Below are 26396 nucleotides of genomic sequence, written 5' to 3'. Positions count from 1 at the left end.
CAACCAGAGTTTGCAAGGCCAGTTATAATATGAAAAAAAAACACAAAATGTAAAAACTCCAGAAATCATCATGACAACAATCAAATGTGTGCAAAGATTTTTTCTTTCAAATGCAAGTGAGCACTTAAACCCAAAGTTTTCTATAATCTTAGGATACCATTGCAGTAGGAGTTGCTAATGGAAAAGCAGCACCATTTTTTGGTTTATTTGAACCCCCTAATCTCAAAGTTTAACTCTTGTATTTTTCAAGTGTTGTGAACATCTTACATTTCACAGACATACTAAATGGAGTATCTACAGTGGTTGTTTACTCTTTACAGTAAACAAAAGTTATAATACATTATTTCAAATAGAAAACAAAAAGAGTGGTGTTTGCTAATTGTTAAAAAAGACTTAACTCCCAATATCACACAAGGATGTGATGAAAGGATTTCATTTCATATTGAACAAAATTATTTGCTTGCTCTGAAATGGTTTCATTTAATTTCAACCTCCTTTTCCTCCCACTTTCTAAAGCATAACTTCACAGGAAATTTCTAAACAGAAAATTTTGAGATCATGCTTCAATCTTCTTTTTCAACACCAAAAAAAGTCATACCATACCAAGGATACTTCAACTACATTTTTCTCCTGAATGGATTAGTAAAACCAATACAAATTCACATCACTTGTCAGCGTTGCCCACTCATCCTACTTTTATTTTTTTGTCAGGATGTGTTTTGCTGTATATTGGCTTCTGACATTTGCATGTTCTGACTGACAGCCGAACCCCAGTGCTTTTCGGGTAACTGGTTCGGTTATTTTAGGAGCAGTACGGAGTCAGCTATGGGGTAGTAGATGTTCTGTATTTTTGTTTTATAACTGAAATATAAGACAACATTGTCACACTCGTTCTGCTTATGAAGACTGGCAGATGTCAAATATCTATAATTTTGATTTGGCCCAAGAATTTTTTCATACCAGAGCTCTCACTTCTGCCAATAGAGATTGGGCAGATGGTAGAACTGTCAGATGAGGGCTTCAAAACAGCTGGGTCTTGGCCTTAAAGTTGCTCATTGTTTATTCATGTCTAATATATGGAAACTAAACAGACACTCAGAGTTATCAAATAACTTGGTTTTTAGTCCTAATGCTGTCTATAAATATAGGATTGTTGAAAAGCTTATGATCAGACTCAAATGTAGCAATGCTGTTACAGCAAAAATCACATACCATAAAAAGACATCAAAGTTTGGGTTTATTTAACAGACAAACACAGTGATCTTTACAACATGGCTCATTACTAGGCTTGTACTACACCACCCTAGCTTGGCTTTCTCCAGCCAGATCAGAAAGCCCTTAAGAATTTAAACTGTCTAGAGCTCCTGCAGACCCTCTTTGGGAACATGCTCAATAATTGGCTTCACAGGTTTTCAGCATAAGCTTCCCTGATTTCCAGAATGTACCCTTCTGGGTGTAACTGGACTAGACACTTGCATCATTCTTCAAGCCACTAAAACATTTACTGTAAACTTTAGGGAGTGAAGAGAGGCTCCAGCTGGCCTTCTCCACTGGACAGTCTCAGTCTATGCAATTTCTTAAACAAAAACTCTGGCATTGGAAATACATCATGAAGCTTTGCTTGAAAGCCAGTGTTGGACAAAATTTGAGTTTTAATGTTTACATCTTTTGAAGACACACCGCTCACCAATGAGTTCATCAGTAAATCATCACCCTTCGAGGAAACAGAGAGGCAAAAATCATTCTTGAGGAGCTGAGGATGTCATAATCAAGAGTCAAAGTATCACTGGCAGAACTGTAGAAGCATATGAGAACAAGGTGTCACATGAGACAGGACTCCTGCTACAGCTCTGACTCCGCTGTGAGCACCTTGAGATGCAGCTTTTGCACACTAAAAGCATCACCACACATTCATCCTCTAAGACTTTTAGAAGCTAGTTGTTTACTGCATTGTAGGAGCATTAATACAACAGAAGTTGGCAATAGTTTCCAGTTGTTTACAGTTTCTGGGCTTGTTTCAAATGTGGACAAAGGAAATAACAGTACTAACAACTCGCTCTTTGAAAAACTCACTGGATGTGCATGCCAGTAAGAGGTGATACAAGCTTCTTTCTCAGGCCCATGAAACTAGAAGAAATGCTGCTATCAGGACTTAAACTGACACTTAAATTAAGACATCAGAAGTCTCAAATAGCAACACTTCTGAGAAATCTACAATTCATATTTGATCTCAACCTAAGAAACCATTACAAAATCGATTTAAAAAAAATTATTGAATTGATATTTGACTAAGAGGCTAGTGTCCATTTTCTTTGCATTCTGAATTATAATCTGGTTTATTTTGACTTCTGAACTCAAGTTTTTTATCATGTTGTCAAGCATTGTGTTGAGGATCAGATGCCTCTCCTAGACAGGCTTTTGAGTACAGATGTCAGGAAAGAGGTCTGCAGGACATTTGTAAGCACCTTTATGGTATGCATTGTTCAAAGCATGAGCTCACCACTGCTTGAACACAGGAACAATTTGATTTTAAGCCCAGGATGGTTCTGAGCAGCTTTATAATTTGAGGGAAGCCATTCACGCATCTCTAACCTCAGCCATTTACATTACTGAAAAGAAAAAATCAAACAGAAACTTTCATATTCTGTGATTCTGCAATAAGAAGGACTAAACAAGCAAGGGCTGCATTACAGTCTGGCCACCAGTGCTGCCTAAAGCATCTGTGATTACCAGAACTTTGGAAAATGGGGATAGAGGGTCTCCAAGTACAGTTTCTCCATAGCCTTTACTTACTTAGACAGATTTTTGAGTATCCAAGAGAACTGGACCCTCTGTGGCTAAATTTAGGTAACATACTGCAGGCAGGTTTTTGAATTTTTCCCCTTCATAACAGAAGCAAGTGTCTGCTCTTTTTCTCCTATTGTATTATAAAAGCTGTCTGGTATTAAATTACACAGACTCTTTTATTGACAGAAATTCAGTCTTTGCTATTTCTCCTCCGAGAATTTCTATTCTCCCAACAGGAAGAAAGTGCTTTTTTCAGTCTTAAAATGAGTACAGCTTTTAAAATGAACTTCATATTTTTCGCTAACAAAGCCAACTTTTCCAAGCAATACTTTATATTTGAGCTGGGCCCACTGCTGGGTAGCCTAAAAGTAAAAACATAAATCTGTCACTAGCTGTTAACTATTAGCTCTCCCTTAGCAGCAATAGAAGAGAGCCTGTGCTACCTTTCTTGAGAATAACATACTCCATTTAAGGCTCAAATCCAGCAGATTTCCTATGAATAGACAGATTAAATGCATCAAACACAGACACAGTAGAAAGGTGTAGTACCTAGACATATAGCAAATTACAAAATGCAGCTGTGACTTTTGCTCATTAACACACAGGTAAATTCATATCTGTAGCTTTGGAGCTGACCAGGAATAAGCATGAATTTATGCCAAGTTTCATCCTAGTACTACCTTCAATGAAGAAATGAACCCATGGCCCTCATAACACTGTAAAAGATGAGTACAACCAGGTTTGAGATTATTTTTACAGTAATATTGGGGAGAGAACCTTGCTAGAGCTTTCCCTTCCTGTGCATAGTTCTGCTTCATGTAAGTATCTGCATCCCTTAAGCCCTGGCAGCATCACCATCTTCTACAGATTTCCTGCCACAGCCAACACTGTGAAACAGCCACATTAGCTTTGGTCTTCGACAATCCCTTACTTTATCCTGAAAAAAGGAACTCAAAGCAATACAGGTTAGGATGCCTTGTTACACTTTTTTCTAAGCATTGCTGCTGTAAGGGAGCAGCACCTTTGAGAGCAACATTTTATGGATCTAGCATAACAAAGCCGAGCCATACACAACATGTATGAAGGATAAATCAAACTCTACAATTTTCACAGTGGTTCTTATTAAAAATGCTAGCAGAAACAGAGCTTTCACCTAAGGCACAAGTATCTAGTCTTCTTTCCATTATTACATTTTAGCACCTGCTGGAAGTTGGGGGCAGGGGGAACCTCTTTAACCCTTTATTGCTTCAAAGAATATCATGGGATATCTCAAATTGGAAGAGAGCCATAAAAATCACTGGGTCAAAATTCTTGTTTTTTGCAGGACTACCAAAAACTGGACCACATTAGTGTGGTGTGCCATTCAGATGCTTCTTGAACTCTGACTAGCCTAGTGCCATGACCACTTCCCTGGAGTGCCTGGTCCAATGCCTGACCAGCCCCTCAACAAGGAACCTTTTTCTAATGCCTGAAGTATCACTGTGATGTCAAACGTGAAAATGTTTAATTCTCACCTCCGAGTTACATTAAACTCTTAATAGACACCCCTTCTCCTAGGAAGTGGCAGGAGATGAATTACAGGCAGAACAGGATACTGTAGGGCACTAACAGCTGTAGGATGTCATCTATCAAGTACCTTTCTTCCAAGTCTCCTTTTAAAGGCACTCCTACATGTGCAAGCTTTTGGAGGGTAAGCAAAAGCACCAACAGCTGTTATTTCAAATGGAACGGTCTGTGGGAATTTTATCTCCTTATCACGAGTTATCATTTACAAGGAATGTGCTCAGGTTATTTTAGTGTTTCTTTTGCTCTTAGCTTTCAGTGTAGGTTCATTGAAGCTACAAGGACTCTTGAATTCTAAAACTGTTTAGCTCAAAGACAAGTTCTTTTCTTAGCTTCTATAGACACAGAACAATTTGGAAAGCAACCTGCTTGCTTAATACTGGGAAGAATTTTCCAACCATCTCTTTCTATGCGGTCTGCAGTTTGTCTTGGGTAAGGAATAACATGGTCAGTATGCAACACCTTTGTGCTTTCACTGGAATGGTCTTTCTCATTAAATAGAAGAGCTTACTATTCTTTTTTAAAAACACTTTTGATTCATTTTTATGATGATTGAACATTGCTTTGTTCAGACTTTTTGTGTCATCTGCATTCAGAATGTCTCCTTTGTATATCAGTTTTCTTCCTACTGATTCATGCTCTACCTTCATCTCACTTCATGAGTCATCTTCTATACTATTTGCAGCACTTAACACTTCTGGCAGTGAGGCCTGACTTCTAGAGTTATTTATGGCAATAAAAGGCTGAGGAGCTGATAACTCAGGAAACTTGTAACAGGATAGTGATTACCTCAACCCTAGGTCCTCGGTGTGGGTTTAACACTGCTAAACCTCACATAGAAAATGACAGAATTCAGCCTCCTGGCTAATCATATAATCACCACATCTTTCAGGACTAAGTGCTGCCCTCAGCAGCAGGGCTGTAGGATTGGGTTGCTCATTTGTATGCAGTAGAGACCAGTGTTATGATTACTAAGCTTTAACAAAACCATTCTTAAATCTCTTCAGCAGTAATAAAGTAACTTCTCTAAATCCTTAGGACCTCATTACCAAATCCCCACATCTGCTGGGTGTACAGCAACATTGCAAGCTCCACAGACACATCACTCACCAGCAAAGGGGAATTCTCACTGCAGACAACACTCCCTCATGAGTGAGCACTGAGGTTATTAGCACATCATTACTTCCAGGCTTTCACTGGTATTGGAGTCCATCACCTCCATGCATGAAAAAAAAAAAAAAAGCAGAAGGCAAGCAGCAAACTGTCACCCCAACAACAAAATATACCCTGCTGAAAGCTTTTAATGTCTCTACAGAGAGATGCCCTGGCAAAGACACCAAAGAAACCCCAAGCTAGGCTGGAAAAAAATTTGGAAATGAGAAAGTGGGTGATTTTACAGTGAAGGACATGAAGCCTTCTGCTGAAGCAAAGAAACAACTCATCTAATTCTGCTGTGCATTTTTCCAATGTTTGCTTTATCACCTGAAACCCTCTACTTTTTATAAATCAAGTTAATGCAGATAGTTTATGTACAACCTACTACCAACTGCAGTACAGTGGGTCTTATATTCATCTCAGAGATGTTGCAAGTCTAGGTTTTTTTGCTGAAAGCCTGGAAGATTACTCTCAAAATATTCACAAGAGAGGAAACTTCTGGAGCATCTTTTTTTGTTCCTATAGCAAAAGATTCACAGTCCATGGACACCAGAAAAAAATTCACTAAATTCAGTAATAACTAGAGTAATCATCTCATCACATTTGGGGTAGAAAGACCGAAAGAACTTCTGAACGTTTTTGACAAATACCTATGTCCATCCCTCATTACAGAGCATTGCACATTTTGTTGTTTTGTTCTAGGTTAGGGAAGAGGAATGGAACAAAATGCCACAACACATCATATCATTTTCCCCCCCCCAGAAACTGCTCACTGAACCACAAAAAAAAACAGACTGAAAAGGACTGCCTGGCTTTTGAAAGTCAGGAAGGTACAGATACCCTCAGCCCTCACCTTTAGATGCCGAGCCAGGGCTGCTGCTGAAGCAAATAACTGCAGTAGACAGAACAAGCAATTATACTGAGGAGGACACTGTCACTGAGTCTAGGTAACTTACAGCTGCATCAATGAATCAATCTGGGTCTGTCTTGCAAATATAAAGAACTCCTCTGTTCTCTGCAAATGTCTTTTTTGAGGGCATAAGCAAATGCTTTATCACAGGGCACAGCTGAGTCTTGCTCCTGCCTATCTCACCTGGGAAAAGGTATCTAATCTGTGTGTAACAACACACTAATTAGAAGAAACAAGTGAGAAGAACCAGAAAGAGGGAAATTAATAACGAGTCAGTCACTAAATTCAAGCACACGCACATTAGCATGATTTTATCAAACTTAACTTACTATTATTATATCATTAAATTTATCCAACTTCTTTAATGACTTCATTAAAAGATTCCTTTTTCTTAGGGAAAGGCTGGAAACATATTGTATACACACAAGAAGACATAAAAGCAGGAGCACACAGGGAAGAAGCTGTGACCAGCAGGGATTTGGGGCAGTAGAAAAAGATGCTGGGACCCTAAGAATTTTAACTTACTGTTGGAGAGAGACTGGCAGAGAGGTAAGACCATCAGACAACAAGGTGACAACAGGCCTCAAGAACATCTATTTGACAAGCATTAAGCATATGAGGGAAAAGCAGAATAAGTACCAAAATTATAATGCAGAAAACAACTAATGGGCTGAGATATACAGAGCACAGGTGAGTTGCAAGGAGATGACTTTCTATTCCAGAGTTGTGTGTTTCTGGTCAGTCTCTTGACTTTGGAATACTCTATGCCCTACCTCAAATGGGCATAAAACATTTACTATAGCCAGCTCTTACAAAAACCATGTAAAGCAATTATGCCATTTGCAGTCTCCCTGCCATCAGCCCTACCACCACCTCCTGGTCCATGCCCACTTCCATTTGGGCCACTGGCTCTGTCCACCTCCCTCCCTCACCAATCTCACACCATGCTCACCTCTGCTCCTAGCCTGGCTTTTTACTTTCTTACCTTCAGCTACAGGTGACTCATTCTTCCTTTCCACTTTCCCAGCCAAGGAAATCCAGTTGCAGCACAGGACCACTCTTCTCTCAAATCACCGGCCAAGCACTGCAGAATAGATTAAAGGACAGCCCCAATTTTTACAGCTTTGTGGCTGTTCGCCTATCACACTTAGGAATAAAAAAAGCTTTCCTGCTTTCTCCTCTCTTGACAGACTTGTACTAAATCACTAAGGGGAGGAGCAAGAGATCATCTCGTTTCCTAAGCAGCTGGGATCCCACCTGAGAAAAGCAGCCCATTAGATAAAGCCTACTCTTTCACCCCACCTCCAGTTGGTCCAGGTGGTAGTAAAGACTAAAACCTGAAAATCACCCTGTCTTGTCCAGAAAGAACAATGGAGAACCAGAAAATGTGAGAAAATCCCTTAGCAAATAGAGAAACTTTACTCAGCTGGTTCAAAATTTTCCAACAGGCTGACAAATAGGAAAAGTAAGAGACCTGAGGATACATTCTCACTACACAGTTAACCCAAGCTGTTCCTTGAATTTTGTTTCTTAGGTACATTTAGCTAAGGCTACCTGGCCAGATATGGAATAAAAACTGTTGTATGCATATACACACATCCATACAGACTGATCCACCGAGTTAGAGTAATTTGCCTATGCTGGCAATGAAGTTATTCAAGTGCTAATAGTCTTCTAGTGCCTTGCCATGGCTTCAGAAGGGCAAATGATCATCCATTTGCAGCCAATGCCATTTCTTCCATTATTTCCTGGATAAGAATTTTACCTCCCTGCAGCACAAAGCCCCATAAATCCCTGATGATACAGAGAGAAAAGCACAGCATCAAGAAAAGTGCCTTTTTGAAGCAGGACCACTCGTTCTGCCTGGCTCATCTGTGTGTCACACGTGATTGTTAATCTCTCAAATCAATTATGCAGCAAAGATACCTTGGAGAAAGCAATGAGAAGTGTAGGACTAATAGCAGGCTACCTCAGATAAACTTCCTAGAATCAAAGATTTGAGATGAAACTGGGGCATAGTGTAGTTCGACTGGTGGGCTGAGAAGTGATGCTGTCTAGCTTGTCAGCTTTACTTGGGGAGGGCACAAATCTGTTTCAGAAGTGAAACACTCAATTCTTCATCCTGTGCACATCCAAGGACTTAAGCCCAGAGCAGGTAACTTTTCCACATGCACCTTTTGGGGCAGGGTGGCTATTAAAGGTAGGTAGCCTGGTACATGCTTTGTGAGGGGGTTGTGTTGTCTGCCTGACCCCATTAAGACCAGGGCAGTAACATTCTGCATCTTTCTAGGATTCTTTTTGGAAAAGGCTGAACACTGTGGAAAGCAAATTTGGGGAAAAGAACCAAAAAACACATGGATTTCTCCTTTTACAATCTTCACAACAAGTTTAATTTTTGCCTTTATTAGGAGGATCTGCTGAAACCCACAATTTCATGCTTTTTAACACAATAAGCTTCTGAGCCTCTTCCTGCAACAGAAGATACAAACTCTTGGCTGGGCACACAGTTTAAATATTTTCTGGATTTAGAAATCATTTTAAAATAAAGACCAAATGTCTCTGTTGAGTAAACTAATTTTTGTGTTATTAATAAGAGAAGCAGTTAAAGCCTGCCTTATTGAATTGTGTATTTAATTGAACACTGATCTAACTCCCACTGAAAATAATCCATGTCTTTCCATTACTTTCAGTGGATGTTGGACTTGTCTCTTGATGTTTAAGAGAATAGCTAAGCAGGGAAAACTAAGTTACATTTCTGAGCGACAGCTTGCTGTACAAAGGAACAGTACATTGTGAATATTCCTGTGTATAAATTACACTGAGATGTAGCTGACAACTACAACTGCAGGGCTCCTCGCCATGGTTAACTGCACAAAAAAAAAAAAAAAAAAAAAAAAAAAAAAAAAAAAAAAACCAAGCAGGACAACAAATAGGTGCCAGGTACCCACTTTTAAAATGCCTTCAAGTATTACATTTCCTGTAATGTTTGACTGCTGGTCTCTTAGCAAAACCCTCGGGGCACAGTTCAACAGCTCCACCGACGACGTGTGTCACAGTCACATTTGCACTACTCCCTGTCCCTTGACAGGTTGAAAAGGCACCAGCAAAGCACTAAAAGCCCACAACACCATAGCAACTGTGGAGGAGAGCGCCAGTCTCCCTTGTCAGTGGTGATCTCTCTCTGCTAGCCATGCATGGAGAGAGACACACAAGTCTAGGCAAGGGTGACTCAAGAAGAAGCATCTCAGGAGGTCAGCCCAGCCAGGGCTTGCTCTCCTCAGACATAACCATTATAGACCTGTTTCCATAGCAGTAATTTGCCTGAATTTAATCCCTTGATCTTTACCAGAGGGCAGCCAACTTTCTGAGGCTGAACTCGAACTGGCTGAGCAACCAGGTGAACAGAGTCGGAGCTACAGATGTTTGAGTGCATCAGCATCACTGGTGTGGGGACAACCCCGCAGTCCCTGCTCTGAACCACGGCTGCTCTGTGAGGGGCAGCGAGCCCTTACCTCAGGTAATGCGTGTGGGGAGGCCTTTTGGAGCCTCCTGCTTGCACGATGAAGACACGATGCTGTAAAACGTAGTCGAGCTCCTCTGAGCACACAGGCTTGAGCGCGGCTTGCTGCTCCTGCCCTGGGATTTTCCCTGGAATTCCACCACAAAGCGTCCCCGGCAGGGGTCACCCTGCCCCGCGGAACTCTGTCCCGGCACCGCTCCCCGCCCCAGCACTGCCACTGGGGAGGTCAAGTGTTTATTCATGCCTTTTTTTTTTCCTTTTCTTTTTTTTTTTTTTCTTCCTTCCCCTGAGCTTCTGAACAGGAAGGGAGAATATTCCGTGCGTGCTGTATTTATGCCGCCGTCCCTTTTAAGTCAGTTTCCTAAGATACCCAGCTAAAAGAAAGATGTGGTGAATAACTTCGTTCACGCTGTCACCAGGAAGAAAAACGGGAGAAAAAAATAGAGTTCCAAGAATACAGAAAGACAGGTTCAAGGGAAGTAAAATTATGTATGTACTATCAGTTTGCTTTTTCTCTTACTCCAGAGGCAACTCTGCCACAGGAAGCAATGCCAGCCATCCTCCTCAGAGATTTTTCCTACGAGAGTCACCTCTATCAAAGGGAAGTGTTCTGTGTGATGCTGAACAAAGGAAGGGAAATAAATGCTCAAAATAATCAGTGGATCAGGGACCAGTTCAGATTTTTTGTGGGGTTGCATCTGCCTGAAGGAAAGGCAGTAGCCAGAATCCTGTGCTGGTGGGAGCTCGCAGGGCCAGGCTCCTTTGCCTGAGGCTGACACTCGTGTTTGTCCATAGAGCTTAGTCCTGGGCAAGTGCGAGTGCTGCTGGAGGTAGGTCCCTGTAGGCCATGGTCAGAGTTCCTCCCTTCAGGAGTCTGTGTTTCTTCTCCCCTCATTCTTTTCCTTCCTCATTCTGTTCCTCTATTCCTCTGATACCGTTCCTTATGACCCAGTTTGCCTTCTCTCCAGCATGCAGAGGAGTCACTAGGCTTTTTCCTGTCCTTGCTGCACTGCAGTTCTTTATACACTGAACAAGAATGTTCCATTTAAAATATCAGTCCTTGTTGCTGGGCCACCAAAATGCTCCAATTCCAAAGCAATGTCTGAGCAGCTGGGACAAATGTTTTTCTCACAAAAAGCAAGACACGGTTGACCACTATGCCCTACATCTTCAGGGAGACACAAAATACACATCTAGACCATGTTCTCAAATGAGCCCCTAATATTCGACAGACAGGAGTAGCTGGCAGGAACTGAGATGTCTCCAATTTTGAGGCATTTGAACTCCACATCCAAATGGTTTTATGTTGCATAAGTCTCTGTTTTATAAACAGCCTGTAGTGCTGAGACAGTGTGCTGCAGCAGCTCTTGGGAGCTCTCTCTTGTGAAGCCACACTGTTTCCTAAAATTACTCTGTTCTCACTTTTAATATTATCCAGAATGATGAAACTAAATTTGGTCCTTAGAGCTTTGGATTAGCTGCCTGTCTCTGTCAGTGCACTTCAGACCAAGCCAAAATACTGAATGGTGGGAGCACAGTTGTGCTGCACAATGCAATGCTTTAGCATGAGTTCAAGAAGCTTAATGCCAGAAAGGGTCAGTAAATAATGTCATTACTTCCTATATATACAGAAGTTTACATTTAATTACAGACTGTAGTACCAAGAGTACAGAAGGATTGTAAATTAAAAAAAAAAAAAAAAAAAAAAAAAAGAACCAGGAGCCTTCAACCTCCCTTTGTTTTTCAATGTTACCTTTACATTTCAAAAACAACTCGTCCTCTTTTCAACTGTTAGAAGTGTTGGTTTCCTTTGAGGAGCCAGAAGTACGTATTTCAGGCAGCCTATCAAGTGAAACCATGTTCTCCCAGCACAGAGTCAGCAAGCACTGAAAAGAGACTTTAGTAACTGTAGAAGCAACTACTGAAAATATCCCAATTGGTGTAAGACTCCTACGTCTAAATGTGCAGGGAAGGTTTGGGAGCAGCGGGCATAGGATTAATGATGAGGGAGGGCTGGATACCAGGGTGCTTTAGGATAGAAAAGTCCCTCCCAGAATGGCAGTAACAAGATTATTTCCCTTGTCCTTTTGGAAAACAAAGCAAAGCAAAACAAACCACAAAGTTTTGGTAAAAAAAAAGAGGCAATTTTACTTTACAAAGTAAAGCCAGTATCAATCACACACAGCAGGAACTCAATTTAGCACAGTGAATTCCCTCTCTTCTCCTGTTGACTTGCAGATTAGGAAGGCACAGGATAAAGAGATCCTGTCAGGGATATTATCGGAGCTCTCCTGCAAAGATACCATACATAAGCTCTGGTCACAGTCTCTCCTTACCATGAAGCAGCCAGCTTTGGAGATGTGTTTCCAGCTGACTGACACTATCTCAGAGAGGATGAGGACAGAGACAAACTAGAATGTCTTACCCGAGTGTGTGACCCTTGTGTGCCCTCACTCACAGCTACCCCATTAACCCTTCTGCCTGGGATTTAATTCTGTGATTTGTTCTGAAATAGACACCTGACTGATCTGTACATAGCAGAATAAACTTGCCCACTATCATCACTTTTCCACTCCCCTTAAATTCAGTTTTCTCTTGTTCCTTTCATGTTTTGTATTTAACAGGACATCTTTTAATATTTTAACATCTCTGGCAGGTGCTATATCTGTTCTTCCTCCCTGGCAGTTTGAGCATAAGAATTGTTTTGCTTTGGAGGAAAATTGGGAAAGAAAATGAATAAGATAAACATAAACAAATTCAGAAAAATATTTGCAAAGACAGCACTGGGAAAATCCTCTCTCCTCCACATGACAGCATTTAGTGGGCTGTGGCAATATGTAGTGACTACTATTACAGTATGATGATATGACTGCTTCCATTATTTTCATTCTGTTTTAATTATGGAAGATACTAAAGCCAGCTAGTGATATGGAAAGTAATGGTTATTGGTGATGGCATCTCTGAGAGCTGCTTAGACTATAGTCACACTTAAAAATCAAAATACTAAGATCCTGCTGCAGAAAGTCCTGCTGGCACTAAAAACTCCCTTCTGAAGTGGTACTCTCACTTAGTTGTGAGAGCCCTTACTTTTCTTGTTACACTCCCTGGATGCCTAGAGCTAAAACCTTGAGCTATTAGAGTTGGAATTACTGAGCCAAAGTTCTCAGCCTGAGACTACAAGGGATCACAACCCACAGTAAAACACTGTGCTACACTGTGAATTCCTCTACAGTGGGAAATTAAACATGCCTGGGGTCAAGTGGCATGGAATGCCAACATATATCCTATTAAATGGTCTTTGATCCAGAGTATCCTCTGAATTGTGCCTGGGAGCTGTTGGGACAGTGATAGCTGGCCAATGTAACAACTGCCAGAGGCTGTTCTGACAATTGAACTCATGACACGTTTGTTTATCCTCAGAAATCTTCCTTGACACTTTCAATTATTAGAGTGGGCACAACCTGTCTGAAACAATGTTTCCCTCACATTTCTGACCAGTGTACTATTCCTTCCTCTATACTCAATAAAATGTGTCTTTGACTATACTACCAAAATACTTATAATTATCACACGATTTAATACTTACCTGGTAGAAACAAGCTAATTTAGTTAATAAACAGTCATGTTAAATGTAAAACTCATTAACCTGTACCCAGTCTGCTTGTCACAAATACTATGTTTTTATCGCCAGCTCTAGCAATTGATAAGTCTCATGCTTTACCATATTCATTTTTCCTTAAGAGTTCCTGGAAGATCATCACTTTGCAAAGGCAGGTCAAACATTCTCTGTGAGCACTTGGTGGCTGACAGGCAAAAAGAAAAGGAAAAAAAATAGAAAAAAGATAAAAACTTCTGTGCACAGCACTCATGAGCTAGGAAGTCAGTGCTCTCCAGCAACTAAGCTGCTCCTATGCATATCCTTATCAGCTTTCAAAAGAAAAAGCTATTTCACGATCCTCCAGGATACTGAAAACAAGCACTAGATGGAGCAGTGAGTAAACTTCTGGACTCTCTCCCTCCTTTTATTCAATCCATGAAGTTACCAGATAGCCCTCTTGGAATCTGAGCTGACAAGCTGATGCCAGGTCAGTAGTTTGTGAAAGCACAAGTGTGCCTTGGGTAGGGCTGAAGCACTAGGCCATATTACATGACTCTTTGCATTCAGGGCAATTAACACTGTATAACTGGTGGCCACATTCCTAGATATATTAGATGTTTGTACATTCTTCTTTGTCTAACAGTTTTGACTAATATGCAACCTTTTTGAAGATTTTCACTAAGGATCTGTAAATCCACGGTATCCCACTTACCATTTACTGAGGATGTCAATCAACAAAATCAAAACCAGACCTTTCTTTTTAATTATGGATAGTACATTATGCCTTGTCTGCCTTACAAAAATATCACAGCTGTTTCATAGCTGAGAATCCACAAAGACTCTGGTTTTCCTTAGTGTTTGAAGATTCCCAATATAGGGTGTCCCTAACATTAGAAAGCTCAAAATGTATATGAAGGGGGACAAATTTTCACAAGGCATCTGGTATGGGTTTCAGGCATTTTCCCAGCTGGAGAAAAAGTTATCTTGTTGGAGAGGAAAAAAACATACTGTTAGGAAACAGCCTCATGATTCTTAGGGTAACTTGGAGGGAAAGGGGAATGCTGAAATGAATGGTTTTTAAGCATTTGGGAATGCCAGTGTGGACTTCAGCTTTTTTTAATATACAAGAAGTAGAAAAGGGGAGGGAATATTTTCACCTCTCCCCTTGACGAAAACAATCTTTGTAATGTCAACCAACAGCTAGTGCTGAGCTTATCACGGCCTCCACTCTGCCCTGCTCTCCCATCTCAGTAACCTGTTCTGGCTTCTGAAAATAACACCCTTTGGAACTGAGTGAATAATCGACTCTTCACTTCAGGCTCTCCCAAATAAAAGAAAAAAAATCCTGTGGGTTGCATATGGAGTTCTTAAATCCAGCTTCAAGATGCTACATTTGAAAACTAAGTGTAAAAAATGAAAGAGGGTCACTTCTAAAATGAAAAATTAAAGAGGATTGTTTTGAAAATAACAATTGCTTTAAGGCTTTACCCTTCCTTGGTTTTCTGCCCTCTGGACTGTTTATCAAAACCTGCCAATTTCATAGCAAATAACTTCAGTTTTCCAGAAACTGCAGATGTCCCTCACCAGATTACTAAGAAAATAACAGAGGAGTATATAATGTTTGCATGAGAGCTATTTGAAGAATTATTCATGTCAGCAGTTAGTCATAAACCTTTAGACAAACATTTGTATCATGAGAAAGCTGATGGCTTCTTCTCCTAATTTTCCCCTCCACTCTTCCCTTTTCTAATGTGCTTCCTAAATGAATCCAATGATTTGCCCAGAATTCATCCATCTGATTTTATGACTAGGATATGCTTCAAGGAAGTGGGAACAGTTTACAGCTTGGCTAGAAAAACAAGTTTCTTTTACTCATGCAAACCTGGAATTTAGCTGAATTCAAGCATTGACAGGCTAATGGTTGTTGTTTAGCTGCAACGCCAATTTATTTTACATTTTAAGACCCAATGTAGCATGATGCTACATTTCTCAATAGCCCCAGAGGCACCTCTCGAGAGGCATCAGTGACTTTCACTGCAAGGAAGAGGCCTGCCCAGCCCACACAAACAGTAATTATTGCTTTGTTCACCTTGTTCCCCTTCAGTTACCGGTAACAAGAATTGATGCCCAGACAGCAAAGAGTGGTCAAAGAGCTCATTGTCATCTCCTCCAGCCCAGGTACCACAGGCAGTCACTGAGGAGGATGAACCACTGGAAACAGGAGATTGCCTCTTTTATCTGTGCCTGAAGCTCCTCCTGATTCAAGGTGTGATGGCAGAACGTGTCAACAAATGACAGCACCCTTATTTTCACTGTCTATAAGATGTCAGCATTAAAACCTGGGCCTGAGAAAGGTTTAAAATAAGCAAAGGAATGCTAAATTGCACCTTAAAACCCTACTCCAGAGAAATGTAAAATGACAGTACTAACCTGAGCCAAAAGTACTTGGTGTTGGAAAGAAAACCCAAGTAAGAGTTGTTAAACTGACAGGAAAAATACCTCATTTTATGCAAATATGAATGACAATATTGATCAAGAAAAGAACATCACTGTCACATAATGGGGAAAAGTAATTTGCACATGGCAATATCTGCTGGCAGTATTGCTGTAAATAATTACTCCGAGGTTCAATTTAGTAATGATTATCAGTGAGACATTTTAAAGAAAAGAGTATAGGATGATAGCAGAGAACAGTTTTGTTTGTAACTTTATTAATAATGATTTGTATAGTGCCTTATTAGTCATCATTTGTATTTGTGTAGAGGCCTTCATTACAAAAGTCACTCTACAGAGAGGCCTAATTGATTCTATAGAGAGAACCATGCTGATTTTGAAGACTTGCACAATAAATTTTACATCATTTTCACTAGCTCTTCTGTTGGCTGTAAGGCGAGAAATCGTCTTTCTACCACATACTCTCTCTGCAAAACTGTAGACCCAGATGTAAACAGAACTATGCTAAAGCAGTGAGTACACACACCATATTCTTCATTTGCCTAAAATATACATATTATTGCAGTATACTCCTATTTAAAATGACAGTTGATCTGAATTATGATAGAATACTTTAACTAAAGATTTTACCATTTGTAAACACTTGTTGAACTTGAAAGCCATGCACTTATTCAGAAGCATGTTATTCCACTTAATGGGATAATGAGGAGTAGGAGCAAAACCAGGCTACCTGCACTTTTTGGCATCCTATGTAGCATTGTCATCAAAGTGATGCTGTGGCAAGGGGAACAGCTCAATCATATCGCTAAGCCCTGAAACAAGCTATGCCATTATGTGAAAGTTCCTATGAAGCCCCAGTGACTGTTGAATTATTGAATGTGAATTGTTTGAAAATGCAGTATTTACAACAACTGCTTTGCAAAAGACTGAAGTTTTGTTCACTACTAGATGTCTCAAGCAGTAATAAAATCAAAGCACAAAATCCCTACACAACAGCAGATTAAAGAGAACGAAGAGAGTGTATAGCATTACTGAAAAACAAAATTAAGGATAATCTTGTATTAAGTGTTTGGAATCGGTCTTCATCCAGAAAGAAAATCCTACAATAAGTACCCATGGATTCATCTTCTGGTAGTATGAAATGTCACTGGTTTCCCCACACTGTCACTATGACCCTCTGTGCAGTAGAGTCAAAATTATCTGGCTCATTGCTGTGAACTCTCTGTTCTGTTATTGTCAGGAGACAGCACACCTTTTCTGCCAAAAAGCTGGGATGTGTGCAAAGCAGGAAGACTTGGACCTTGCCCTTTCCCCCTTGCCTGTTGCCCCTGCCCTTCCCCTCCTCTTCCCCTCTCTATCCCCTTTCCTCTCCCTCCCTTTCTCTGCTTTGCTTGGGACATCAAAACACCTGTTTTATTGGTGTGATTCTGTAGAACTCGTATTAAAGGTTAGCAATTTATACCCAGTGTACATATATATATATATAGTATACATATATTTGTATACACAGCATTTCATATAACCCAGTTTCACGTGATTATGGGACTTGGTTTGCTTGCTGGTACAGTATATCTTTTATTTAATAAGCGAAGCATAGGTATTGCTGTTTTTCCTGGATGCCTCTTGGGAACTTTCTTTGACATCTAAAGCCTTTTTCTGGCAACCAGTTTGTTCTCTAACAAGAGCAGGATGGGAGTTGTGATAGATCCCATTTAGTCTTTTGAGAAACAACTAAATTCTGTGAGTTAACTTGTCTTCTTTTACCATCTAAGGAATATTGGCAGGCTGCAACCATTTTCCTCTGTTAGCCCTTGAAATGATTCTTCATGCTTTTGTCACATAATTAAAATTAGATTATTGCAACTCCCTGCTGGCTGGCCTTAGAGCTTTGTAAACACTCCAGCTGGCCCCTAGGTTCGTAGTGAAAGGGATGCTCTAAGCATATTCTTTCTTTGTCCTCTCTTCTCTCATTTGTTGAAATCACTGCACTTCCTAACTGCCAGCAGAATGTATTGGGTTATTGCTTTCTAAGGGCAGTGAACATAATGTTAAAGACATTATGTGCCAAAGTCTCTCTCAAGCTTTGCTTGAAAGAGCCTGGATGCAGGAGCTTTCAATCTATTTTCTCTTTGTTGGTGAGGTCTCTTTTTGCTGAAAAGAAGGGAAAGAAAGGGGAGGGAATAGAGGAGCACAGGCTCTCTTAACACAGCATTCAAATAGAAAATGCATACAGCTACACAATTTCAAAAGCAGGGGCTGACTTTCATTGACCAGTGTGTAAATACCATGGACATTATGCAGTTGCTTCTTCTCCTATGACAAAATTACTCCCTTCCACCCCAAAACATGAAATCCATTTTGAAATGACAGCACTCCCACTACAGCCAGGCTTTCTGAGTTCAGTAGGCAGCATTCCTGGCTAACTTCTTTTTATGTCACATTTGCTTATGGACCGTTACTCCCACATTCACATCCAGCCAGTTCCGTCTTATAAATCTTGCATGGAACATCGCGACTGTGTGAGATTTGGCTGATGAGCTTGTAGGGATATCATATTAAAGTTCTCAAGGGTCTGCATGACTAATTGTTAATGAGAGAGAACAATGCAGGGATAATGGTGCTTTAAAAGTATGTAATACTAATGGCATAGTTTGTGTTTGGATGTGATTGCGCATCTTGCTGTCACATGTAGAGATCATCTCTTAGTGTCCTCTGGTTTTATGAGCCCATAACCTCAGCTCTATAATCAGATAATCAGTAAGTACTTATTCTGCCGAAGGAGAATTATCACGGTGAAGAAGCACACACAGGCAGTAAAGCTGGCTGTATTGAACTCTGCAGAATTATCAGAGCCTCACCACGGAAGCCAAGAGTACACTAGTTTTGGTTGAGTTTTCACACAGCCTTGGCCAGCCAATGCTATGAAACAGTGACTATGGCTGCAGAACCACAGGAGTAATACTGTAGAATACCAACATTCCCCTTATTTGTGCTTCACCTTATCTCTCATATTAATAACTTATGTTCCAGCATGGTCACCTCTGTGCCAAATCACTTTTTCTGTGCTATCTACTCCTTTGGACACCAATATTTAGTCATGCAGTGCTGTTACTAGCCAGGGGCTTGATTTTAAATCCCTTGGATAGATTTCCAGAATGACTCCCCCTTCCAGCTGAAAGCATAAGCACTGTGGGTCTTTGGCAGCTCTGCAAATCAAGACTGCAGCTCCTAGAAGAAGTCTGAAAACAGTTGATTCTTGCACTCAGCTTCCTGCCACAGTGCAGTTTGTGACTGCTGGCAGCCACAACATAACATAAGCTTCTTTTCTTTTCTCCCCTGCCTCACTGGGGCTTTTGCTGACATAAATACGTTACCACGGGTGAGCAAGTGCACAGTGCCATGGCTAATGCAGAGAACATCCTCTCCTATGACAAAGATGGCATTTTCCATGCTCTGCTGCCTTCCCAGTGCAAACATCTCTGCTGGGGACCTCACCACTGCAGTGCTGGCATGCCACTGCCTTTGAGCAGGGATGGTGCCAACCTCCCAGACAGCCGTAAGCATGCGAAGCCAAGACACCATGTATCAGGGCCTGTGCATGTGTCAAGGACAGGTTTCCCAGCCTGAAATGTCAAAGCAACTGTTTTTTCCCTCAGGAGGTGCATTTGTCTCTATGGTGAAGAAAATGTATTATCACAAGTGTTGCCTTTGAGCTCAGAGCTGGATAAAGACCAAACAGACACTGAATCCAGCAAAATTTCAGCATCCCACTCTTTTCATCCTCTGACAACTTTTTTCTTCCAAGAACCAGTCTGCTTCCAAAGTGAGAGAACTGAATACTGACCAACACACTCCTTGCTTCCAGACATTACATGACAACTGCTTGGAAAGAGACATTTGAAGTTTGTTCTATTGAGGACTAGTCTCAAGTCTAGTGTCCTTGTTAGCCAAACTGGGACTCCACTTCTCAGGAGCCTGTGTCCCCAAATACTGGCATAGATAAATGGCCTCTAACTGGACTCTTCATTTTACTCCTACCATTACAGACCCCACACAGAGACACAACCCTTAGTTTCAGACCTGGGGGCTTGCAGAGGGCTGTGCAATGATCCTGTTGTTGCTGAGTCTAAAAGAAATGAAGGGGTGACTGATTCCAGTATGCTGGCAAGCCAGCTAGGACTCCAGCTCCTGACCTCACACCAGCTTCCTTCTGGGTGTCAGCTGCTGACTGACTGACTTACTCACTGATGAGAGCCAAAGGAGCCAGGACCCACAGGGTATTTCAGTCTTAAAACATCTTGCAATGCTGCAGAAATGCAGGCTTGTGGAATAAAACAGACAGTTAAGCAGAAGATGGATACTTCATCACTTTCCCAAAATGGGCAAGCAGAAAACATCTAGTTGCCTTTCACAAGTCATTTAATGTTATTTCTCCTGTGTTGTTCTGATGTTTTTGTTTCAAAGAGAGTGAAGGTGATATGGAGTTTTGTTTCTTTCTTTATTTTTAATTAGCACCTCTGGTCAGTGACCCAATCAAAGCCTCATCTCCCTAATAGAAGCCTCTCTGACCACAGCTTGCATGTTCCTATTTTCATTCACAGGCAAAAACTATCTGTTGTTTAAGTATTTTTACTCTGTCATAATCAAAATACAAATTGCAGCTTAACTAAAAATAGACATGTCAGAAACACTTGACATGACCTGCATACCTGTCAACAAGTGATAATCAAATTTCCTTGCCATCCTAAAGTTGGGCAGAAGGCATTTATTTAAAAAAAAACAATCCAACCTATCTGGCTTCCATATAATACTGAATTTCTGAGACACAATGAGAGTTTTTCTTTTATGCAAAAGAGTCTAAAAGGAGTACAAGCAGTTAAAGGTATGTCTGCTGAAGCTGGGGGACAAGGGTACAACTCTTTGAAACAGCTTACATGCAGCATTACTAAAACTTAAAAGAGCAGAGGTGGAATTGTTTCTCTGCTTTTTCTGTTTATTTATTATGTAAATACAGTTTCCCTTGTATAAATACTTAGCTCTTGCATTTCTCTCTGAAAATCAAACAGCAGCAAAGCTAGAAAAGCAGGGAACTCAATTGTAAAATGGGCACTATGGTGCATTTGTGACAGTTGAGAACACAAATAGTTGTGCATTTTTAATGAAAGTAAAACCCAAACTGACACTGTGCCTTACAAAATTAAAAAAATGACACAGTGAAAAAAAAATGACAGAGTGCCAAAAGGAAATTTCCTACGGAGAAGTTTGGGTTTTTTGGTCCTTTTTTAAATGTGGTGACAACATGGCAACGTTTCCCAGAAAAAGACAAAGGTGTAAGGAAAGAGAAATTATTCCATCTCCTTTCTACATAAACTTCCTCTGGAAGTGTTTGTTTGAAACAAAAAGCACACCCCAGGAATACAAACAAATAGGCCTGTATAGTACATGGTTAAAATTATCAATGTCTCACTAACTTGTGATCCAGACTAAGCAGGGCATGAAAAAAATCCAAAAGAGCACAGCTTCTTCTATTCCTGAAGAGACTGAAAGGGTACACTGACATAACAGTTTCCAACAGCTGTGATAACAGCTTGTGCAGGGTCATGCTGGAGCTGATGGACAACAGCCCCTTGCACACAGAGCACTGGAGCCGTGCTTCGCAGGGCTGCCTGTTGCCAGGATCAGCTCTGGTTACCTTGTACAGTATATCACAGACTAATCCTTCTGTACTTGTCTGAGTCCTCCTCTGAGGGTTCTCCCCCATCTCCTTTTCTGGTTTTGCCAAGGCAGAGGAATGCCTGTCCCTGCCTCCTTTGCTGGATTTTGCCTGTTTCCGTTTCTGACGCAAAATAGCCCTTCCTCGCCCAGAGGTGTTGTGAGACGTGTAGAAGAGGGCTTTTCCTTTCCCCACTAAATGCGTGGGTTTGAGATGTAAAAGTTCCAAACCTCTACTAAATACAGCATCAGAACAAAATCACCTCTTCGTCATGACATCACTGCTCTAAGACAGGAACTTACTGGGTTAAAATCTGAGATACTTCTTATTTATTTGAACAATCTCCCACTAAATTCAATGCAACTGTACTGAGAGGAAAATACAGTGGGGACTGCTGAACAAAAAAGCTCACAATTATGAACTAATTATCCCAGGAAACCTACTGCTGTGGGAGACACTGCTGCCCTTGATCCCATGAGATAGGAGGACCAGGACTCAGCAAGCTTTGGCACTCTTTGCTAGACTTAACCCCAGCTCTGGGATGACTGCTGTTCCTCCCTGAAAAGCCAATCCATGGAAGAGGATCACAGTAACACATCCCAGAATACTTCAGCAGGGTAAAATGGAGGGCAAGCTGCCCACAAACACACGTGGTATGTAAGGAAAGCAGATACCAGGCCTCCTTAGCTGATGAATATTCCAAAATAAACGTCACAGGAAGAGACCTTTCTCCTGTCTAGCAGCACAGCTTCAAGAGGGACAGATCAGGTGTTGCCATGGGATGCCTTCAGATACAGTCTCAGGATGTCTTGACTGTTTCCTGTGGGTTCACAGAGCAGGTAAAAGAGTGAATTCTGAAGATCTTGTCCTCTCTTTATATGTAGTCTGAGGGACCTGGAGTCTGATTCTTCTCAAGTCTAAAAAAATTGCAAATATCATGTAATTTCTGGCAGGAGGAAGTGCGACTGGCACCCCAGGGAGACTGAGGAGTATTAAAAACTAAAACCCAAACCTGACTTTTTTTGCAAAGATGCCACCTGGATTCTGACAAAAACAGATTTGCAATGCAAATTTGCATATTTTAGGAAAGTCTGAGTGCAGAAGGCTAGAAAGGTGTCCAATGTCTGATACAAGCTATGGTCTGAAAATATGTGAAAGTAGTATGGATAAAGATGATGTCAGAGGCGTTAACCAGTTTTCTGATTATTTGTCTTTGCAGATGTCAATTTGTTTCAGTGTCATTTCTAAGCTTCTTCTGGAATTCTCCATTTCTGTTCCTCCAGGTTCAGCTGTCCCTTGCAGTCCTTTTGCTCTGGACTACATTGTAATGACCTCTGTTGTGCCAAATGGGGAGAGAACCAGTTTGGTTTTTATCCCCTCCTGTAAAGCTTTACAGGAAGGGATAAAACCTATGAAAATCAGCAGGAATTGTAAATTTTTAACCTTTTCCTCTTTCTCACACAAACTGACTGTGATTGCACTTAAAAGGCAGAATTAACATGTGAGAATACAGAGTCAAAGGATGTGGAATTCATCTTCTAAGCAAACAATGAAGAGTAGCTGCAAGACTTTTGACACTTGTGTATGATGAAGCTTTCAAGAGTGTTTCCTCTTGAAGGGACCTGAACTATTGGAGATTATACATACTGCATAATCAATCTGCACACTTACAGAAAAATTCCCTTTTAGGCAATTGTAAAAGGCATGTGTTTCAACCACTTCCCTGGCACTAATATGAACAAAAATAAGGAGAAGAGGGAGAGTCATAGAGGCTAAGGATTAGTGGAAGGAACATGAAACCATGAAAGGTGTATATGCCCATATTTTCTCTAATGCTCACAGCGACTACTGAGTAGGCAAATGGCCACTCCTAGTATGACTAATGGTGTAACTACTTAAGGACTTATTTCTACTGAAGTCTATGAAAGTTAAATCAAAACAAATCACATAGTTTAAAATAGAAATGTTCACTATCTGCTGTGAGCTGCAGCAGACTATTCCAGGCCATATATAATTTTAAGCACATGTGCAGTTCTTTGGAAAGAGATGCAGTGCTTAAACCAACGTGCTCACTTTGACTGCTTTGCTTAAGTGGGGTCTCCATCTGACCATAATGAGCTGCACATCCAAAGTCTTTGCAACTTTACTTTGTAGCCATTAGTTTTGGCCCCACGGGAAGCTATTTATAAATATCTGAAATAATTAAATCAGATCTGTACAGCAGAAAAAGGAATCAACGAAATATGGTCACTATGGCAACAAATATTTTCTGGATGTAATTTTGCTTCTAATCAGCAATAGCATCCCCATGTTTCTTACAATGGCAAAAGTTGTTAGGCTTTTCTTGTTTGCTTGTTTGTATTAAATGTGTTTTTACAGAGTAAAACAATAATAGTAACATTCAAGTATTTTAGACAAAGGTCCTTTTCAGAAGTATTTTATACTAGTTTAAAAAAAAATAGGGATTTGAAAAAGGAATCCGTTGTTTTCCCATCTTCTTATTGCTCTCCTTCCTCCCTAGCACAGAGTAAGCCTCTGCTATGCTAAGAAATTTCATAGGCTCCAACTCTGCATTCAGATATATAAGAGATCTCTTCACCACCACCAACAGCTGAAAGCAAGGATAGAAAAAAATGATACCACAAACCGAACTGCAATTTTCAACAGGCAGTTGTGGCTGATTCCTTTGTCAATATTAAACAAAAACAGAAAATAAAAAGTGCTCACAGTACACCAGATCCCATCTACAAAATATTCTTCTAGCCATGTCAATCACAAAAGTTAGTCCCTACTAACTTTTCCCTGCTGGAAATGTCCAGGTCGTGTCCTGGTCATGTACATAAGTCTCTGAACTCACTGGCCACAGCCTCCTTGGAGTTTTGCGAATTTCATGCTTTGTGCATTGAGTCTTTGATAGGTTGTAGATTTCTCAGAGGGCTTTGTGAATTTGTCTGCACTTTGGTGGAGCTCAAAAACACCAAGGAGTTGTCTGGGCTTGCTTTCTCTTTTATTTTATTTTTTTTCCCCCTTGAGTATATAAAACAATCTTTCAAAAATAGTTTCAAACATCCATCTTGTCCATTCCCAAATGAGAGGGCATTTCCCGGACAGGTCTGTATTTCCTCTCTGGTTTTACATTCCTAGTTTTTTTATAATCAGTGGCCTCAAAGGTATGCAGTCAGTCCACCTACTTTTTTCCTTCACTTAAAAGCTAACTTAAAATCCATTGGCAGTGTCAACCAAATGCAGCAAAGGAGGTCAGTCCTCAGAGATTGTTAAGATTTTACAAGTTTCAGGAAAACAGTTCTTTGGTAGAGAGAAGTGATCTTTTCCATGCCATGACTGCCAGAAAGGTTTGTACACTGCCTTGTCAGTTGTGCAAGAACCTGTTTAGCACTGGGGCAAGAGGGAAAAAAGTACCCATGCTTCTGATTGCCCACTCAAGGGAAAAGGTTCAGTGGGAGCTGACACCTTTTTTAGACACTGATATAAATCATGGCTCTTCATGAAATTAGCCTTTGTAACTCCCAGTATACCTGACCTTGCCAATCTTAGACAGACGATTAAATTGTTAATATTGATCTTTAAGTGTCTCTTCACAGTTACCTGTGCCAACTCAGATGGGAGGTTTTAGACTGAGGTCACTGACCAGTGTAGATTTATTAATTTATTTATTTATGGTAATTATCATGTGATATTTTGGAGAAATCTATTTATGCAAGAGAGATATTGGGTTTGTAAAGCTCATGCCACATCCTCTACACAACCAAAACGGCAGCAAAGCCAAACAGAGATGCCAGAGTAAAGGATATGTTCAGCAAGCCTCTGACTTGCAAAATTTGGGGGTTGTTTTTCTTCTCTTTCATCAGTGCAGGAAATTCACACTAGCAAAGGAGCTATAGCTGAAATAATGTATTTAGAAAATCAGCAATAAAATAATTGAAGCTGACATGATCTCTAGCCTCCAAGCCCCTCCTGACACAGCTCACCTTCTGGATACAGCAAAGAGAGCAAAGGAAACTGATGACCTCTCACCCACATCAGCACCCACCGCAGCAGTAGGAGTGCATTAGGCCAGGTTGCTCTGGGAATATACAGCTGGATTTTTGGCATGATATTTATCTTCTTTACTCATACAGTGTCTTAAAGCAAATATTCCTAGTAAAAATAAATGCTACTAGACTTGTCTTATATTAAAGAATGTCTTCATGTCCCCCTGTGCATGGGTGAGGAATTCATAAAATCTGAGGTCCTTTATGGTTGCATTGAGAGGGTACCCCCACCCTCAACGTGGCTGTTTGTCAGTGGGGTGACAACTGCAATGCAGGATTATCTGACATTTGTTTTCTAATGCACATGCTGCTTCAAAAAGAATAATGTAAATAAATGCAAAGGAATCCTGAGGACAGAAAAATATTTATTTAAAAAACACTTAATGAAAAGCCCACACATTGCTCTGTATTGTTTCAGTAACCATATATATATATGTTAATTCTTCTAAGCCTCATTTGCCTAACAGCATGGAAACTGCCATTTTAAGAGCTGCTATCAGATAACTTGAAATGACATTAGACAGACCATACAAGCAGCACACAGACTCTAGTGACTTTTTCCTTGGATCTGATCTGAGGTGCAGCATGGCTTTGCTACGTGTAGACTTTAAGGTTGCTGGACACCGAGTCCCTAAGCTTCTGTG

At 40.6% G+C, this 26396-nt stretch overlaps 1 protein-coding gene and 1 long non-coding RNA gene across 9 annotated transcripts in view; one reads left to right on the top strand and one right to left on the bottom strand.

The window, feature by feature from the left end:
- The window catches only part of ATXN1 (ataxin 1), a 367337-nt gene that overhangs the window by 331024 nt on the left and 9917 nt on the right, over positions 1–26396 (bottom strand). Inside the window, exon 2 of one of the 4 annotated variants that reach the window (XM_085573522.1) lies at positions 7401–7499. The exons of 2 other annotated variants lie outside the window; for them this stretch is intronic. The gene's annotated coding sequence lies outside the window, so the exon portion shown is untranslated. Of the gene's footprint in view, positions 1–7400; positions 7506–26396 lie in introns of those variants that run through there. One more of the 4 variants, XM_085573527.1, reaches the window with a different exon arrangement.
- Positions 1–26396, top strand: part of LOC146768284 (uncharacterized) — a 37598-nt gene that overhangs the window by 5606 nt on the left and 5596 nt on the right. The window contains exons 2-3 of one of the 5 annotated variants that reach the window (XR_014953338.1): positions 1–4477; positions 6811–26396. The exon at positions 1–4477 is cut by the window's left edge and continues 3339 nt beyond it. This is a non-coding gene — a long non-coding RNA (uncharacterized LOC146768284). The other 4 variants (XR_014953340.1, XR_014953339.1, XR_014953336.1 and 1 more) reach the window with 4 other exon arrangements.

Source organism: Lonchura striata, chromosome 2, assembly GCF_050655825.1.
Source record: "Lonchura striata isolate lonStrDom1 chromosome 2, ASM5065582v1, whole genome shotgun sequence".
NCBI lineage: Eukaryota > Metazoa > Chordata > Aves > Passeriformes > Estrildidae > Lonchura > Lonchura striata.
Note: the sequence above shows the minus strand (reverse complement) of the source record. Positions and strands in the feature narration are given on the sequence as shown.